This window comes from Manis javanica, chromosome 4 (genome assembly GCF_040802235.1).
Source record: "Manis javanica isolate MJ-LG chromosome 4, MJ_LKY, whole genome shotgun sequence".
Lineage (NCBI taxonomy): Eukaryota > Metazoa > Chordata > Mammalia > Pholidota > Manidae > Manis > Manis javanica.
Window position 1 is genome coordinate 844288 of NC_133159.1, and position 19217 is coordinate 863504.

The 19217-nt window shown below is 46.9% G+C and overlaps 1 protein-coding gene and 1 long non-coding RNA gene across 2 annotated transcripts in view; one reads left to right on the plus strand and one right to left on the minus strand.

The window, feature by feature from the left end:
• GNB1 (G protein subunit beta 1) overlaps nt 1-19217 on the minus strand; it is a 74500-nt gene that overhangs the window by 45846 nt on the left and 9437 nt on the right. The window lies entirely within an intron of this gene.
• Nucleotides 11888-14668, plus strand: LOC140848790 (uncharacterized). Its single transcript, XR_012129920.1, has 2 exons — nt 11888-12014; nt 14572-14668. It is a non-coding gene; the product is annotated as an uncharacterized lncRNA (long non-coding RNA).

Here is a 19217-nt window from a genome sequence, read left to right on the forward strand (position 1 = left end):
AAGATACCTGAACAAAAGAAGGTAAGTAAGTAGCTCAAAGCTGCATAGAGAACGAGGGGCACTGTTGGTGTCACACCTGGAACTGGGTTCAGACTGGGGCCAAGAGGATACCACACTCACTCCCTTTAAAACAGTGTCTGTTTAACTTGTTTTAAAGTAAAGCAAATCAGAATCAAAAATTAAGTTTTGTCCCACTGCTCCTACATTTGCCCTCTGCTCAGAATGTCCTCTGCCCTCTCCTCTCTGCAGGAGTCACTCTTCCTTACAGCAGCCAGGGCTTACGGACTTGAAGACTCGTCTTCATTGGCTCCACCTCTCCCGCCATGGGGCCAGGCCCCTCCAGGCCCGCACTGTTCTGTCCGACTGAGCCAGGGCCCTGCTCGCCTTGCCTGAACAGCTCTGGACACATGCGGGAGGTCTAGCCCGTGTACAGACCATCTTTTCTAACAGCTGCCCCTGTTGTTCCTCCTCCAAATTCCAGTCCTGGGATGGTCCGCAGGCTCCTGAAACAAGCACACACTACAGAGCCCTGCCTCTACCATCCAGCCTAGCCACAGCGGACCAGACCAGGAGTGGGTACCGAGCTCAAGACAGATCAAATAAACTCCAACCTGCGGCCGCAAGTAGGGCAGCCTCTCCATGTCAGAGGTGGAGACCCACGTGCAATCTGTGGCCCGCTACCCTCCCCAGCAGGGACTGAGCAGCAGAGAGAAGAGCAACACAGGCACGCAAGGGGAGCACACTCCTTACTTACTGTCCTCGCTTCAGTCTCTCCCCAGGCTCCTCAATATCCTAGTCCTTGTAATTATTCTTGCTTCTGCTTAGTCTAGAGCTTCAGTTCTTCCAGTCAACTAATAAAGTCGTGTGTGCACTGTGCCTGCAGCAGCAGCCAGGGCCTATCTCTAGGGACCTGCACATACAGCCTCACCAATGATCCCTGGGGGGACTCCCAAATGCCCACCTGTCTGATCTTCCCAGTGTGAATCCTTTGCCTCCAGTTATACACTCTGTCTCCCATCTGGATGACAGCAATGACAGAACCCCAGTCCTCCCTTTATTGGACCAGTATCAGCAATGCCAAGTCACCCACCTCCTGGCTGCCCCGGCCTCTGCCTTTGCCTGGCCTACTACTGACCTGCTCCCCCAGCCGTGTCTTTTCTTCTTCAACCTACCTGACACGTCCCTGCTTGATTTATCTTTCTCAAGGACAGCTCTGACATCTGACTCCCCCGCTCATGCCTTCAAATATTCCTCCTACAGAAGAAAATCAAACTTTTTAGCCTAGCCTAGTTTAAGCCCTTCTACCTTACCCACCATATTCTCAGGTATCCTCCCCCAGGATTCTGCTTCAGTTAAGTCTGAGCAGGGCCAAACCCACGGACACAAACACTTAGGTGACTTCAGTGTCTCAATCAGATCTGGACCAAGATCTGACCCCTACTTTCTTAAACAAAGATCGAAACAGTAATGTATTTTTGCCTTGAAGAATTAGACACAACTTTACAAAGTAAAATATTCCCCCACAGTCAAGAAAAAGGATATGCTTCCGAACACACAGCCAAGACCTGAGTATTACATTTCCTGCAAAAATTGTCAAACACAGGAGGCACTCTCAGCTGGAGTGTTTCTGGAACTCATACTCCAACGTATGTGGTTTACATGGGAACTGAAAACATGCAAGGAGACTCCAAGCCTTCAGACTGCTGAGAACTACACAGTGCTTCCCGCTGCACACAGCCCAGCTGACTTGTCATTTGTCAGCAGAGCATTTACTGGGCCTGCTCCTGCGCCAGGCACCAGCTTAGGCCAGACTGAGGTAAAGCAGGTGTATCTACTCCAGTTTGAATCCTACACAACAGCAATAAAATAGGACGGAAGTTTTAAGTTTTTTAACAATGTAAACATTTAACATTAACATTTAACAAATAAAACATGTAACAGTAAAATGGCCTTGATGTCTGCGTCCCTATTTTGAGCCCAACTCACAAACCCATTCCCTCAACCGGTACCGCCAAGCCTCTATCACCAGCCAGGCACTGAGCACGGAGCTCCTCGGTGAACTAGAGCTGCTCTTACTGCCAGCTGAGGAGGCAGAATAAGTAACACAAGTGCTTAATTTTGATACATCAGGGCTGTCCGGTGTGAAGGAGAAATAAAACTGGTTGTGAAGGCTGGATGGGAGGGAGGGGTCTTCCATAAAAGGCAGCTAGAGAGGGCTCCCAAGGAGAGGGATGAGCCAGGCAGAGCACCCCAGACACTGACTTATTCTTGCCACTCAAGCCTCTTGCCTGCTGAAGCTAAACACTGATAAACCCTGCCACTTCTCACCTTTGGGTGTGACAGGAAGCTGACAAGTCAACTTTATTTTCTCCATTCCCAAAATGCTATTCCTCTCATAAATGAAGACTTCTTGGCTTAAAAAAAAAAGTATAGTAAGAAAAAATGGGGGTGGAGGGGGACCACAGTAAAGAAACCAAAACCTAGCAAAGAAACACTCACCAAAAGTTTGCTTTAAGGAGGGTCTACAAATTTCCTCTTAGGCCCAGGCTCTCCTTCCTAATTAAGCTTGAAGCAGGGAGACACTCAAGACGGGTGAAATTCCCTGGTCCAAGAACACTGTCATAGGATCCACCAAGCAGCTTACCAAGCATGAGAAAACCTGGCTATGACCACAACCCCATCCAAGCCAACTAGGGGTGACAAAAAGCAAGTGAAACCACCGCCCCACAGTGGGAATGAGCACCTGGCCACTGTGTTTAGGTACAGTAAGGAGAACAGCTCGGAGGTGACCCGGAGCTGTGGCCTTGGCGATGATGAGGGGTGGTGGGGCACGCAGAGAACTGGGGGGTGTGAGCGCCTCACCTAGTGCATGCCCAGCGAATCCTCAACAGGCGTGGTTTGTGAGGGACCCTCCCTGAGCCAGCAGGGGCCACACCCACCGTGTCTGGCATCCTGGCTGTAGTGCCCATGATCTGGTGTAAAGCAGCCTCCCAAATACTTGTTTAACAGTGTTTACTTTTCCTTTAATGACTGGTTTTCCCTTCTCCCAATCCTACCTAATGTAGCAATTAGCAATTTGGTGATGCATTGGGACAATCAGGAATATAAATTCTAACAAGCTGATTTTCTTTTAAAGCCAAAAATAGCTTTATTTAAACAGAACAGGAAAGAGGCTCATGTACCTTTCAACCATCTGAGGAAGGCATCCCAGAAAACACGACACAGCAAAGACATTCCAGAAAGCCAGGTTATGAGGACAACGTATTCTGGTTTTTAATCGCTTCATATTTCCACTGGATAAATGAATTCATTGTCCAGTTATCTGTCTTGAAGTCCTGTCTGCCAATAAAAAAATATTAAAGGAACAAAGGAATTGTATAGCAACAATTCCATCTTTTGGGAAATGGTCAATTCTAGAGATGAAAAATTTAAATGACTCCTGATTCTCACTCCCAAAGTGTAACTGGCCGAGGCTCTCCTGTCTGCCAAGAAAACTCACACTGGAAGGTGAAGAAGGCCTTCAGGACAGGGAGCGCCGCAGGCACGAGGGACGTGGGAAGAGGACCCAGACCCTGGTCCGCACTGGCTCTGGGTGGCATTTCCTGGGTGTGCTTTCGCCGCTCCCCCGTCACCCTCTCTTAACCAACCCTGTCAACTTATGCATGACCCAAAACCACCTCTAATTCCACATCCTAACCACTGCCCTGTTTACTTTTAGAAAGTCCTCGGCACTAGCTTCGTGGCGTACTGTCCTCAGGGCAGGACTGTACCCCTGCCACAGGACTGTGGGCAGCCCCCGGAAGGGAACATGGGTAGGCCACACAATGACCGGGGACTTTGGCACAGTGACAAACTTCTCCCTTTAGGTAACACCTTTACCTCTTCACTGTGGCACCATTTAACTAGTTGAAAAGGATGAGTCAGTTATCTTACATGAATCCAAATACATAAACCAAGGAACAATTCAGTCCCCAAAAATTTATGGTCAACAGATGATACATGTGGCCCTAAAAAATAAAAACAACTGCAAAATCCCTTTAATATTTTTCCTTCAAGAGCATTCATGACGGATGGAGCTAGAGGGTATTATGCTCAGTGAAATAAGCCAGGCAGAGAAAGACAAATACTAAATGATTTCACTCATATGTGGAGTATAAGAACAAAGAAAAACTGAAGGAACAAAACAGCAGCAGAATCACAGAACCCAAGAATGAACTAACAGTTACCAAAGGGAAAGGGATTGAGGAGGGTGGGTGGGAAGGGAGGGATAAGGGTGGGGAAAAAGAAAGGGGGTATTACAATTAGCATGTATTATGGGGGGGGCACGGGGAGGGCTGTACAATACAGAGAAGACAAGTAGTGATTCTACAACATCTTACTATGCTGATGGACATTGACTGTTATGGGGTATGTGGGGGGGGACTTGGTGAAGGGGGGACCCTAGTAAACATAATGTTCTTCATGTAATTGTAGATTAATAATTTAAAAAAAAGCATTCATGACTGTCACCACTGACTCATGCACTTATTTGTCAAAAATAACAGCAGAGAGGGCGATGGCCGGAGTCAGGGAGCTTCTAGTAAAAATGCCCACTTGTTATTCTGACAAATCATTTATGTTTTCAGTTCCTCTGTCACACTGTCCTGGAAAACTACGGGCAACCTTCCCAAAGCCCATTCCGGGCCAAGTTTCTTAGATGATGAATGCCACTGTGCCACAGAAGCCACTTTGGGAATGTCAAGGCCCCATTAGCCAACATCCAGATGTTTTCTTCCTACGTATTCTCCAAGCTCCCCTCTGCTGACAGCCCACACCAAAATGACTTACTTTCATTCCTAGGAAGGAAAAGGTCTCTCTTTCCATCCTCCCCAAGTACTTCCAGGTGGGCCCCTAAGCTGCAGCGCTAAGCCAGGTCGAGTGCGAGCCACTAGTACCCCAGACCCAACTGCACCGCAAGGTCTGGGACTGTGGCGAGCTCACAAGACATAACACCGCACCCAGAGCCTGGACGAGCACAGCCAGGCCAGACTCACCAGGGTGGCGGCTGGCTCCAGGCTTGCAACTCCAACAGTAGATGGCACTGCACCACTTCCCATGACGTCACATCTTTCCAAAGCTGAGCTTGCAGTGACTGCTTTGATAAAAAGCAAGCACTGCAGGGAAATCAACACGGAGCAGTAATAAAGGCGCTGGTATCCACTCTGCTCCTGAGGCGTGGATGCTGTGCAGCCCATTAGTTAACAACAGTGGTTTCCTTCAATTTATAGGTATTACTTTTTCCAAAGCCTAAGTCCTTAGGGCATAAATGCTTATGTTGTTTGGACCTAATGACTCTTTGGGTATTTATTTTGATCTAGGGGCACTGTGAAAATCCTTGGCACACTAAAGATGCCATGAATGTAAGAATCTTTGCATCAAAACTCAAATCTGGGCCTTAGAGGGGAGACAGAGGGGAGGGAAGTCGGGGAGAGACAGGAGGGGTGGCAGCTCTTAACACCCACCACCACATACCCAGCTCCGACTTCACCCAAAGAGCCTCTCCTGTCCCTCTGCCCCCTGCTCCAGGTGTGGGCTGTGAAAGTGGACAATAAAGTTTACATTTATCAAGACTAGAACTGACTTCCTAATCTTTGCATTCCCAGAACAAAACCCAAGAGGACTCAGTTAACTCCTTATTTATTGAAAGGCACTGATCCCAGGGAAAGCAGGACTAGCACACAGCCTGGGGGCAGAAGCCTCTGGGGGACCTAGGGTCCCTGGTGGGGACGGGAAAGGTGCAGGAGAGGAGAGGGTGCAGGAAAGGAGAGGCACAGAGCCGGAGCCAGCTGCCCACCAGCCCAAGGAGAGTGAGCAGGTGCCGTAGGGGAAGCAGAGCTGGTACAGGGCACACAGGAGGCCCAGGATGTAACGTTTCTGCAGTATTCTGCCCCAGATGCACAACCTGAATCTAACAGCGAGGAAGCCCAGACAGAACCAAAGTGAGGGCCAGTCTCCAAATAACCGGCCTGCATTCTAAAATGTCAAGGGCAAGAAAGACAAAGAAAGGCTGTTCCAGATTAAAGAACAGACTTGATCTCTAAGTGCAACGTGTTCCTGGACTGACTGGACCCGGACCGGGAACAACAGCTGTGAAAGACATTCAAGGGCCAATTAACAGGACATGGAATAGAAAACAGCTCTGTATCAGTATAAATTACTGATTGTGATAACGGAACTGTGGTAATATAAAAACATGTCCCTTCTCAAATAATGTATACTTAAGTATTTACTCGTAAAGACAGAGAACTAATGTGAACTTTGCCCTCTACTATATTCACATTTGTTTTAAAACACAAATGGCTTATGCATTAGGAGAGCAGCCTGGCCATCCCACACGGATAAACTGTAAAGTGAGGAACACACTGCTGTCCCATTGGCCACTTGGGGGCTGCTGGGACCCTCTTCTCCACTCCTGGGGGCACCCCCAGAGCTGCCCCTTCAGGCAGGGAGGACCTCAGCCAGAGGGATCTTTGGAGGGCTCCCCACAAGAGCCTCCAGAGGTTTGTGGGCACAGGAGGCACTTAGGAGACGGTGACAGTCTGGGTGGAAGTGGCCCCCCTTTCACTTCTCCTGCTGCGTGGGCCACGTTCTGCTGCTTCAGCTACCCCCCAATGGTGTAAAGCCCTTCCTGTTTATGGACATGGAAGAAAAAAGCCCAGCATGAAGATAAACCAAGGAGAGCTGAGGGGAGTATACACAGCCACTCCTTGGAGACCCAGGTAAATACCACCGGGCAGAATCTGAACTGCAGGGGGCTAAGCTCCAGACACTACTCACAACTGGGGTAAGTCCTGTGCCCCGGAGGGTGTTGGGCAGCATCCCTGGCCTCTACCCACTAGCTGCCAGCAGCAACCCACACTGTGATAACCCCATCTCCAGACATGGCAGCTGTCTGTCTGAGGACTCAGTCAGTGTCCCTCCCTGAGAGCCTATTCACGGAGTCCAAGAGTGGGCTGTAGGTTTTCCAACCAAATGAGTATGAGCTGTTCAGATGGGCAGGCTGGAGAGCAGAACAAGTGAGGGCCACAGCAAAACCGGAGCCAAGATAGTAGGTGACAAATGCTGCCCAGGCACACCGGGCAGTGACTTGTGACCAACCATGGGACAGCCAAGGCAATTTGACTGATACTGGCACTTTCTCTGCCAGGAAGGGCAGGTCAGGGAAGCTGCTGCCTGGAAGGAGGCGGGGCACTGGCCTACAGACAGACTACAAACACTTCAGAGATTAATGGGAATCTTTATGGAAATACCTGCTTGTAAGACCTAAATGCCTTTTTCACAGCTAAATGCACAGTGATTAAGTGCTGGCACCCTTCACACACTGCTATCCTGGTAACTGCAAATTTAACAAGCAAACCCAAAGGACTTACTCATCCTCAAAGAGTGAAATTCAGACCCTCTGCAGCACAGCTACCAGAGGAATTCCTCTTCAGAGGTACTTCTAGGACATGAATATCCAAATTTCAAACATCACAAGAAGATTCCAAAGGAAAATTGAATTGGAAAAATTTAGAAAACCTATCTATGCTTCTTGTGTATAGAACACGCCATTAATTTAGTACATGTTGGCACATAACTGGTAACGGAAAAATATTAAAGAAAACAAGACAGCACTGTTTCTAGGGAGGCCACATTGCACAGTGGTGAGAACCAGAGGGTGTGGGATCAGGAAGGTGGGCCCGGGACCCAGGGCTGCGGCTTACTCCTCCGGCCTGTTTCTCTGCCAGCTGAGTGCAGAGCCAGGCGGAGAGGCCACACAGCTGATATGGACGCCTCCTCCGTCCTGCTGCTGTTTCTGCCATTCGCTGCGCGCCAGAGTGAGGCTCTGACTGTCTACAGACGCAAACTCGAATTTCACACAACTTTCCGTGTCACAAATACTCTTCTTCTGATTTGTTTTCAACAACTTTAAAACATAAAAAAGTCTCAGCTCATGGACCACACAAAAAGAAATGGCAGGGCATATAGTTTGCCAACCTCCGGCCTATAGTTAAGTACAGTGCCCAGCACACAGCAGGGTCAATAAACAGCCCATTTATTACACTGAAAGCTTTGTAGGCCAGTAACACTATCAATCTCAACCATCTTAGAACCTCACAACAGGTTTTCTCCTGCCTACAAATTCTGTTCCTACCCACCATGCCCTGTAGCGGCTCTGCCGGCCTACAGACTGTAAGTCCACTTCCAACTCTCCCAGCATTCCTGTGCTCCAAACGCACTTTGCATTCTGTAACTCAAGCTACATAACCTTGCCACTCTGTTTTGAAAACGCCATTATACTAGACGTGTCTCCCCCACAAATTTACATCTTTTACAATTCACACCTTAACTAAGAGGATGCACCTTCGCTGGACACTCCCCAAGTGTCTGCTCATGACATCCTAAAGTGCCTGGAGGGACTGCAGCAGCGCCCCGTCCTCCGTGGTACTGAAGGGTCATCCTCAGCTACCATCAGCCTGACTGAGTAAATCTCCCTTGGGCTTGGCTGTGCCGGATGGCCTTGTGCAGACTTATAGCTGTGTTTCTATGTAACATTACTGAGAGGTCACTGGACCGCAGTTAGGTCGACAGTAACAAACAACATCCGTTCTTGATGCAGGAATGAAATGAATCTAAGAGCTATGAAAGTGCAGATGACAGCACCGAAATAAGTCTCTTACCTCAAAGGCAAACATAGTCAGTTACACCTCAGTTAAAAAAAAATAATAAAGGCAAGGAACTAAAACCATGCAATTTCCCTTAATATGCTCATTTCAGACAAGCTAATTTTGAGACAGCTTCTAATACTTTCAAATATAATTTGCTTTTATATTTCTTCCAAAATGAAAATATCTTTTCCCTAATTATCATGATCTTGTTAAATTTTCCACAAAAAAACAGAGAAAATGGTATCTTAGTACACACGTTCCTTGCCTGCAAACAGGGTGCGTATTCCCTCCAGGCTTTACTTGATAAAGGTGAATAATTTTTCACAAATGAATCAAACGATACCACCTTCCTCAAATTATACATATTCTAGAAACTCTGTCTTCTCCCCTTATTTGCTGCCTTCTGGTGCTTCCTTGAGACAAGAAGCAACACCTCAAATTTTTCCAGCAGCTGCTTAGGGTTCTGTAGCCGTTTCAACAGGGCTTAACCAATCCCTGCTGGTGGGCACTGATTCATCTGCTCAGCCCGTAAATATTCTGAGATGTAATATGTTTCCAGCAGTGTTAGAGGACAGACATACCAGAGAATAAAAAACACAAAGACCTCTCTGCCCTCATGGAGCTTACATCCTAGTAACTCCTGAAAATTCTAGGTGATGGTTTATAACAGGGACTGTTTTTTAGTACTTTGTATTTAAAACAAATGTTATAGTAAGTGTTCTCTTATTTTTTTCCTCTGGATAAATTCTTAAAAGGAAAATTGCTGGAACAATTTATTTTGGAAATGTTCCTTTTATACAAAGATTTTGATCCTTTATCATACATATTTCTAATATTTTCTCCAAATTTGCTTGCTCTTGAACTACAGTCCAAAGGTCCTCTCAAGGCTCTTTTGCATGTTCTGATTATTTAAGCAGATAATCTTTATGGCTTATACCCTTAGTATCATGCTAAGAAATGCTTTCCCCACCCATCCCACCTCAAAGATTATTATGTATTTCCTCTGATTATTTCCTTATACTTCCATGTTTTAATTTTTACATTTAAATCTTCAATGCATCCAGAATCTTACATGCTGTGGAATGCAGTTGTCAACTTTATTCCTTCCAAAAAGACGACCAGGTGACCCAACACCTCTTACATTCAAACCATCCATCCCCACCTGATTTAAGGAGCTATACTAATCATGAACTTAAGTCTTATAAATTTACATATCATCATCTAGGTGATTTTGTTCTCCTACCCACGCTTTGTAGTGCTTTTTCTGCTTTTATCAAATAGAACACTTTAACCCTCATCTTTCTTTAAGAGAACTGACTCCTCTCAAATATTTATTTCCCCACCTTTAAAATACTCCAGCACGTGCATACAGGAAAACTGCTTCCAGTTCTATATTCATGTGTAAGTTCTCTTCTACCTCTTCAATAATGCATTCAAGTTTTCCTCATAAAGGTCTTATAACTGACTCAAAACATGTTTTTCTCTTTATTAAAAAGAAAATTTTAGGGCCTAACCACCACAAAAAATGGCATTGGTCTATTTACCTAAGAACTCAAAAGTTTTTCTGTCGTTTCTGTAAAGGACTAAGTTATTTACAAAACAGCAAACTTTCAGACCCACAGCTCCTGTTGTGAACCTCTGCTCTTTTGTCTTTCCAGACAATTCATCATCCAAACACATGTGACTCAAGGTATGGACTTTTGTGATAATATTAAGAAGGAATTTCACTATAAAACAGCCATCCACGTATTTCAGCTAAACATTTGGGACAAAGAGTTTAGTAAACAGGCATGATCGCAGCCGACCATTGACCATCTTTCTCTGAGCATCTCAAAGGTGGGGTGAGATAGAGGAGGCTGGAAGGGGAGCCCCAGCGCAGGTGCACCTGCCCTGAAGCCCTCCTGTCGTGCCCCCCCCATCCCCAGCCCGGGCAGGCCACAGCTAGCTCAGTCACAGGAAGGACAAAAGGAGGTGCCAGGGAGAGGAACCTGCCTGCCTGATCAGTCATTCACCACACAGCTGCTTCCTCCCTTCTGCCTCGCCTTCCAGATGACCCAATTACCCTCCAACTTTCTTTCCAGAGCCTCAAGAACGTCCCCGATTTTATACTAGGTCATGTGCCTGAAACTCCAGGGCTGCCTACATTCAACGATCAGGGCGAATCTGCATTAACCTGCACCCGCATGTAATACTGCTGTTCTCTGTCTTAGATTGAAAACAATCTTCTGTTTCATATGAAATCAAACCCCTCCTCCTCCCCAATCAAAGCCATCTTTCTTAATCTTTGTCTCTTAAAGCCTTAAAATTCTGAGCTTAGCAGGCACTTTATGCAGAGTATTAACTACTGCACAGGAGAGTCGCCAGAACTACAAAGGTATTGTTTGCTGAAAGCTAACTGGTCCAGCTCGTTTCTCAGTTAGAAAACAAATTAAATGTATGCTAATTCTAATGGCTGTTTAACCTCACAGGACTAATGAAGACAGGCTCAGCCCATGTCCTGTGTCCCAGCTAAGCTGCTCAACTGGGCAGAGCAGCACACTCATTAGGACAAATTTTGAAGTGGTGAGACCAACCGGAGTGCAAGGCCAACCCAAACGCTGGCCCCAAAGATGAGGCTGACCTGTGGGCAGGACGCAGGTTAAGGGCCTCCAGCTTTCATAAGGCCTCCAACCTCCTGTTACAACCTCTCCTGCATCAACATCCTCTGCCAGCCTCTTCCTATCAGTGGCAATTGTGTTTGCTTCTCGGTGTGGGCTCAGGGGACCAGGGGACCAGCAACCCCAGCGCGTCTGGGAGTTTGTCAGAAAAGCTGCTTGGCCCCACCCACCGACTCAATCAGGCTCTGAGTCTAACAAGCTCCTGGGGGATTTTGACACACAGTCGAGTTCTGAGGCTGTGATATAATAAGTCATAAGAAATACATATTTGGGCATTCATATGACCAAATATGTATTTCCCAGGTATATTTGGTCTTGATCCACAGTTCCTGAAAACACTGCAGTCTTAAAGGTGAAACAGGTCTTGTGTCATGTTAATGGGACTTCTGGACCCCACCCACCCAAGGGCGGGGGCTGGAGGCTGAACCAGCCAATGGCCAATAATTTAGTCAATCATAACTATGCAATGAAGCCCTCATAAAACCCTTGAGAAGCAGTCTCGCTCTCTGCTGGGCCTGGCTGAATCCTGCTTCTGGGTCGGGGAGAGCTTCTATGCTTGGGGAACCAGGACGCCTCCACATGCCACCCAGCCAGGCCCAACACTCCACGAGGACAGAAGCATCTGTATTTGGGACCGTGACCTATGCCTCTCTTCATCTGGCTGTAAATTGTATCCTTTACGGCATCCTTTATGAAACAAAGTTAAGTGTTTTCCTGAGTTCTAGGAGCCCTTCTAGCAAAGTAATAGAACCTAAGGGGGAGGTCATGGGAACCTCCAATCTGTAGCCAGAAGATCAAAAGCACAGGTAACTAACTGCCTGAGGCTTGAGAATGGCGTCTGAAAAGGGGGGTGGAGGACAGTCTTGTAGGAAGGGGCCCTTGATCTGGGAAATGCGGTGCTGTCTGCGGGCAAAAGCAGGAGCAGTGTCCCTGTGCCTGGGGGGGGCCGGCACTGCCACAGACCAGGACTCGCTGCTTGGGGCCTTCTGTGAGCTTTCTTGTCGACTGCAGGTCTGGGGGGTACGGTGTGTCCTCCTCCTCACTGGTCCCCAAAGGGCAGCTGGTGGGATGGACACTGGTCATAGCCTCTACCTACTCCTGTGAAAGCCACCCACAAGGACATCAGCTTTTCGGCCCCCACAAAAGAAACAAGACAGATGCAAACAGTGTAGCATGCCTTGAGGGCCCTTGCAGCACAGTATCTGGCCCCCCAGACACTCAAATCCCCGCTACCGAGTGGGCAAAAGACCGCAGGAAGGCAGAGTTGGCTAAAACTAGTCAAAACCAAGACGCTTTAAATCCAGCAAGTTTAGGAACCATGTATATGCATATATTTTAAAGTAAATTTGACTAGCAAAAACTCCAATTCTATATACAAACTATTCTTTTAAATTTAAATTACACATTTGTCATGTTTGAAGAAAAGTGCACAATTTACACGATATGATTTACACAATTTACACAGGTTCCTAACATCAGATATGCAAAGGTTACTAAATGTAAGTTCTGAATAGACTTTAATTTCCCAAATTCTATCCCCTTGACATGGAGACTGGTCCTCACACCTAATTTCTACCAGGTGATTAGGATTGTGCTATCACTATGGCAGCTATCAGCTACATGAGGTTTTAAAAATTTGACTGTTTTAAACTAAATAAAACTAAAAAATGGTTTCTCAATCACACAAGTCACAGTTCAAGTGCTCAGCAGCTCACATGACGAGTGGCTACCATATTGTACAACACAGATTATAAAACATTTCCATTACAGAAAACAGTTCTATTGTACAAGGCCGATATAAAATACAGAAACTAAAAGCAAAGTGAAAAACCCTTTTACTTAAGATGAGCTCCTAAAGGCTGCTCGGCTGTTAAAAGAATCATTTACTCACCAAGTTAAACACTAATCTCAACAATTTTAGGAGCTTTTATTTTTCTTTTTCAAAAGTCAGCATTATCGGATCAAAGACCTGAATGTAAGTCATGAAACCATAAAACTCAGAAGAAAACCTCAGCAAAAATCTCTTGAATATAAACATGTGCAACTTTTTCCTGGACACATCTCCTCAAGCAAGGGAAACAAAAGCAAAAATGTACACATGGGACTATATCAAGCTAAAAAGCTTCTGTAATGCAAAGGACACCATCAGCAGAACAAAAGGGCATCCTACAGTATGGGACAATATATTTGTACACGACATATTCAATAAGGGGTTGACACCCAAAACACATAAAGAGCTCACATGCCTCAACACCCAAAAAGCAAATAACCCGATTAAAAATTGGGCAGAGCATTTGAACAGACACGTCTCCAAAGAAGAAATTCAGATGGCCAACAGGCACATGAAAAGATGCTCCACATCGCTAATCATCAGGGAAATGCAAATCAAAACCACAATGAGATACCACCTCACACCAGTTAGGATGGCCAACATTCAAAAAACAAGGAACAACAAATGCTGGCAAGGATGCCCAGAAAGAGGAACCCTCCTACACTGCTGGTGGGAATGTAAATGATTTCAACCACTGTGGAAAGCAATTAGGAGGTTCCTCAAAAAACTAAAAATAGACACCATTTGACTCAGTAATTCCACTCCTAGGAATTTACCCAAAGAAAACAAGATCCTAGACTCAAAAAGATATATGCACCCCTATGTTGATCGCAGCACTGTTTACAATAGCCAAGACATGGAAGCAACCTAAGTGTCCATCAGTAGATGAATGGATAAAGAAGATGTGGTACATATACACAATGGAATATTACTCAGCCATAAGAAGAAAACAAATCCTACCATTTGCAACAACATGGATGGAGCCAGAGGGTATTATGCTCAGTGAAATAAGTCAAGCAGAGAAAGACAAGTACCAAATGATTTCACTTATCTGTGGAGTATAAGAACAACGGAAAACTGAAGGAACAAAACAGCAGCAGACTCTCAGACTCCAAAAAGGGACTAGCAGTTACCAAAGGGAAGGACTTGGGTTAGGGTGCATGGGGAGGGAGAAGGGGATTAGGGGCATTATAATTGCCACACACAGTATAGGTAGGTCACGGGGAAGGCAGTACAGTATGGAGAAGACAAGTAGTGATTCTATAGCATCTTAGTACGCTGATGGACAGTGACTGCAATGGGGTGGGGGTGGGGGACTTAACATGGGTGAACCACAAGGTTGTTCATGTGAAATCTTCGTAAGTTTGGATATGCATGATACCTTAATTTAAAAAAGTCAGCATCACCTAAATCTGTAAACAAATGTTTGGACCAGAAGAGCTACTATTTTAAAGCTCTCCTCTCAGAGCTGAAATAAACTTCCTTAAAGTACAGCTTGTGATTCAGCAGCTTAGCGTCTTCTGAATATGACAAGTTTTAAATTATGGGAAATGTGTGTGGTCAGTTTCCATACTTTAATAAAAGGTAAAAGGGCATGATGGGCACTTAATGATTCAACAGCACATTTTAAATGCCTTTCCGATCCCTGTTAGGCACCAGAATGCTCCCTGCCCTCTGAGTCCATGACTCCCAGGAAAAGCTCCCCCTTCCTTTCTCACCTCTCTGGGCCTACAGAGGCCATCCCCAAACCCTCATCCCATCCTTAAGCCGACTGAAGACTTCCCAACAGCCCTCCTATCTTCAGTAAAACTCCCTAGAACTGCCTTGTTACGTGGCTGCACAGACCCTGTCCCCAGCCTGGCTGTGTGTCAGTCACCTGGGGCACTCACTTCTCGGAACTCCCCAAGCCCTTACAGAAGGACACTCTCGGGTCTGGCACGCAGGCAGGTTCAAGAGCTAACAGCCCAACCAGCGTGCCCTCTGCCTCCAATTTATGCTGGTTAGGGAGAGAAAAAGGCAAGGCCTTACAACTCTAACTACAAGCTGAGGTGAACACGAGGAAGGGGTGACCGTGGTCAATCAAGAGCAATGGCCGGAAGAAGCCTGTTTCAAGAGATGCCACTCAAGCTGACATCCAAAGGATTAAGGACTCAGTCATGAAAAGAGCAGAAGGAATGGAGATGTCAGAGAGACAGGAAGATGGATGAGCGTGGAGGTGAGGAAAAACCAGCGCAGAGATACATGTCCAAGTCACCAAAAGGTGCAGTCAACAGCCCTTACAACAGGCATGACCACCTGAGGGGAGCTCGGGAGCAGAGAATTCTGGACTTAAAACTGAGAAAGGCCAGACAACTGAAGGCAGGCAGGGCAGGCAAAGAGGTCCTTGGAAGGCAGGCAAGCAGGACAAGCAAAACGGCAGAAGAGCCAGGGACCAGGAGAAGAAGGGCGTTTCTAAGAGGCAGTGGTGGCCAACTGGATTAAATGCCAGGAGGTGGAGCGTGCTGAAGGCGGGAGAATGACCTCTCAGAGGCAGAAGCGGAGTGGCACGTACAGACACGGGGAACGGAGGTAAGACGCACTTCTCCACCCTGACTCCACACTGGCTGGAAAAGCCCCGCTTGACTCCTGAACGTCGGCTCTGTGAGACATCCAGAACCCATGCAACATTTACCTTTCTATTTAAGTTATTTCTTACTGGTTTCTTCAACCTTCTCTTTACAAGCTTGGCCATGAAGGAAAGGGTAGGACATGGGAGACAGACTTAGGAACGCAAGGGTAACAGGCCAGAGGATGAAGCCCTGGTAATGGCAGTGAGTTCAACAGTGATCGCTGAAAACTCCTGTCTACCTGGAACCTGTCAATGTGACTGTGGACGAAAGGTCTTTGCAGGTATGCTTAGTTAACTTAAAATGAGGTCATAATGGATTAGGCAGACCCTAATCCAGTAAACGGTACCCCTGTAAGAGCAGAGAGACATGGAGAGGAGGAGGCCACACGAAGACAGGCAGAAACTGGACTGCCAGCAAGCACCAGAGGTGGGAGACAGTCATCAGAAGCGCCGCCTGCCATCACCTGCTTCCAGCAGGAATAATGTCTGTTGTTCTAAGCCACTCACTTTGTGGCAATTTGAGCAGACACAGGAAGGAGTAACATTGCAGAGCCAAGCAGAAGAACCCTCGAAAAATCTTAACTAAGACAGCAACCACAGAGATAGGGATGAAGAATGTGGGTCAGATCAGAGAAGCATAACAAGAAAGGAGGGAAGCAAAGAGGCCAAATACTCTAAGTGCAGGTGGTAACAGGAGCTAATGTTTCAGCACTCGCACCAAGCCCACGAGGGGGCTGATGTGCGCCACCTCACTTCATCCTCAAGCACCCTGTGAGATGAGAAAACTGGGACAGAGGCGTCAGACAGCTTCTCAAGGCCCCAGAGCAGTCAGGATGTCCAGCGTACGGGTGTGGCCAAACTACAGTGGGAAGAAATGGAGTTAATCACGTTTACAAAGATGACTGGAATTCAGAAACACACATAATATGTAACATACCAAAAAAACTATAAATAAAAATTCTACATACACAGTGTGATCCCCAACCTGGGGGGGAGAAATCTGTGTGCATATGCATAAGCAATACAGAAGATACAAAACACAAATACAAACGCAATACAAAAACATAACAATCTGATGTGGTTATCTCCTGATAGGAAAATTAATTTCCCCCCTCATTTTATACTCCTGATTTAAAAAAAAAACACATTAAACATTTTTATTATTAGAATGTGAAACTTAGAGATAAAAATTGAGACAATAAGACATAAGACTTTTTTATAAAAACAATAACATTGGTGGCTAAGGGGGAACAGGAACAAGGTCCTCAAAGGCCCAGGACAGGGCAGATGGAGGAACCGAGGCAGTGGAGACATGCTGCCAATCCAGGGAGCTTCATTTTAAAAAGAGAAAAAATAAGAATAGTGGCTGAAAAAGATACTGAGATTACTTGGGGGCTAAGTCACGTGACACTGAGTCATGAAGGCAGAAGAGAAAGAGCTCCTGAAGAGGAAACCGAAGGTGAAACCATGGTAAGTACTTTTCAAGCGGAAGAACCTTCCCTTCAATGGTACATGGAGAAGCAGGTGCAGACAGTCCTCTGAGATGAGAGCCAGGGGAGGCTCAGGCTAGGAGGTCCACAGGTGATGATCTGGGCACACGTTTGGAGGGAAACAACTCATGCTCCAACATGGGCTCCACTGATTCCAGGTTGTGCACTTGGCCAGCCACCCCATCACTGTCAGCTCGGCATCTGTGATGGGGCTCCCCACTGTACCTGCCTCAGAGTCAGGGGGGAGGACCAGACGGATCACGTGGCCTCTGAGCACAGCACCTGGCACGGGCAGTGCCCAGCAGACAGGAGTGACAGCAGTGGGCTCAGCAGGGCCAGTGTGTCCACTGACGGCCAGGGCAGGACTACAGGGCCAAGGTCTGAAGGGAAACCTTGAAACTCTCTCCTAACACACTTCTTATAGACAAACATCTATGCCCAGTGGAAATGAACACCAGTTTCCAGGACTTCTTTCAACGCCAAGCAAGGTCCTGCCTTGGGACATCTCCATATTCCCAGACATCTGCTGGGTGCATCCTCTCACCTCCTCCTACTGGCTGAAATATTTCGACCACCCTTTTTAAAATGGAACACCAGCAATCTCTGTGGCCCGGCCCTTCCCTGCCCTCTTTTCGCACAGCCTTCCCACCACCCAGGGCAGGACTGCTGGTGTCTCTTCGTGGCCCCACCCGCAGTGCTCCTGGCACTGCTCAAGCCTTGGACAAGCGCGTCAAGGGCGACTTTCCTCCCCTTACTGACACCATCCTCTCAGTACCCACAATGCTCAAGTTACTTCATCTCACATCAAAGCAGCAGAGCCCTCCCTCATCCTCACTGCCACCCATGCCTCGCTGTCCCCTACGGGCTGGGCATCTTGACCTTGGATCCTCAGCCCACCTCTCTTCCCCGGCCCAATCTGCCACTCTGACCATGCTTCCCCACAGAAGATCCTTTGCATGGGCTTGGACACTGTGTTCTGACAGTCTTCCAACTTCTCTTCCTCTGCCCAAACCAATGCCGCCCCCCAGGCCTGCCCCCTGGTCTCCTCTCAAGCTGCACCAATGGGTGTTCAACCTTTAGACAGTCTCTCTGATCTTCTCTCCATGAGACACGTACACCCATAATGCCGCTACAGGGATGGACACTCAGAACAGGGTGCCCGTCTCCAGCTGAGGGCCTCTCCGGTCCGCGCAGGCACCCTTGGCCACCACCCGCCCGTGCCCAGCCGGTCTGCCCACCGCACTGCTCTCAGAACCAGGCCTGCTCGTACAGCCTGTCTCAGGCTCCCTGTATGCTCTTAACTATTCAGGGACCCGGCACATTTGTTCATGTGGGCCTATCTATAGATAACTGCACTCTAAATAAAAACATAGTAGTTTTAAAACCATTTAATAAGTCTATACTACATGTTACCATAAATAACATTTTTACAAAAAGTAACTAGAAACATAATTTGGTGAGAAGAGCAGCAGTATTTCACCTTTCAGCAAACCTCTCTAACATCTGCCTGGACAGGTGGATTCTCACATCTGCGCCTGCCCTCCACCTGTTTCAGTATCTTGCTTTGGTTACAGCACATGAGGAAAATTCAGCTTCACACACACTATGTCTCTGGAAAAGGGAAGAGTATTTTAACAGCCTTTTCATAAAAATGTGGATAGTCCCTTTTTAAGTTTTTATTATTTGGTATCATTAAAATTACATGAGCTGCACTGTGGTTACTAGATTCCCCCCATTATCAAATCCCCACCACATACCCCATTACAGTCACTGTCCACCAGCGTAGTAAGATGCTGTAGAGTCACTACTTGTCTTCTCTGTTATACTGCCTTCCCCATGCCCCCCACCCTACATTATGTGTGCTAATTGGAATGTTTCTTTTCCCCCTTATCCCTCCCTTCCCACCCATCCTCCCCAGTCCCTTTCTTTGGTAACTGTTAGTCC